This window comes from Macaca thibetana, chromosome 15 (assembly GCF_024542745.1).
Source record: "Macaca thibetana thibetana isolate TM-01 chromosome 15, ASM2454274v1, whole genome shotgun sequence".
NCBI classification, from domain to species: domain Eukaryota; kingdom Metazoa; phylum Chordata; class Mammalia; order Primates; family Cercopithecidae; genus Macaca; species Macaca thibetana.
The window spans coordinates 28,791,449-28,792,716 of NC_065592.1; positions in this window are offsets into that span (position 1 = coordinate 28,791,449).

Here is a 1,268-nt window from a genome sequence, read left to right on the forward strand (position 1 = left end):
ATATGTGAAAAAATGAGAGTGCAACAAGTATAAGCAGAGGGAGTCACCCCCGTGGGCTAAAGTGGTCATGGACAGCTTTGGAGAGAGGTTTTGGAGAAACCTTTGGGGGCTTGGTGTTCAGGGGCAGCCCTATAGGGGTGTCGAAGGGTGATATATGCAATCCTGATAAAATCTCTGTAGATACAGAAGTGGATTATATATGACATGTATGATCATGTATGTGTATATGTATGTGCACACATGTATGTATGTGTCATAGATGATGGACTCTATAAAGGCTAAACAATGACTAACATCAGATTTTTAATTAGGAATTTAACTTTAATAAAGAGTTATTCAGATTTTCATTTTTTTGCATCAGTTTTGGGATTTTTTTGCATCGTTTATTTCAGCTGAATTGTCAAAGTTATTGACATAAGCGATTTCTAATGTTTTCTTCATCATGATCATCATCATCATCATCAATTTTTGAGACAGAGTCTCACTCTGCCATCCAGAGTGCAGTGGCACAATCATGGCTTACTGCAGACTTGACTTCCTGGGCTCAAGCGATCCTCCCACCTCAGTCCCTCAAGTAGCTGGGACTACATGTGTGTGCCACCATGCCTAGTAAATGTTTTAAATTTTTCATAGAGACGGGGTTCTTACTATGTTGCACAGGCTGGTCTTGAACTCCTGGGCTCAATTGATCCCCAAATCTCTAGCTTCCTAAAGTGCTGTGATTACAGGCATGAGCCATCACACCTGGTCCTGAGGATTTCTTACTGTTTTTAATGTCAATAAGATTCACAGTGATATCTTTTTTTCAGTTCTTCTGATATTGGTTATTTGTATTTTCTTTTATTCTTTTTTTTTTTTTTTTTTTTTTTTTTTTTTTTGAGACTGAGTCTGGCTTTGTCGCCCAGGCTGGAGTGCAGTGGCCGGATCTCAGCTCACTGCAAGCTCCGCCTCCCGGGTTTACGCCATTCTCCTGCCTCAGCCTCCGGAGTAGCTGGGACCACAGGCGCCCGCCACCTCGCCCGGCTAGTTTTTTGTATTTTTTTAGTAGAGACGGGGTTTCACCGTGTTAGCCAGGATGGTCTCGATCTCCTGACCTTGTGATCCGCCCGTCTCAGCCTCCCAAAGTGCTGGGATTACAGGCTTGAGCCACCGCGCCCGGCTTTCTTTTATTCTTGATCAGCCTGATGAAGCTCCTTAATTTTGCTAAACTTTACAAAAAGTCAGCTATTAATTTCATTGATTTTCTCTATGTTTTTTGTTTTCTCTTT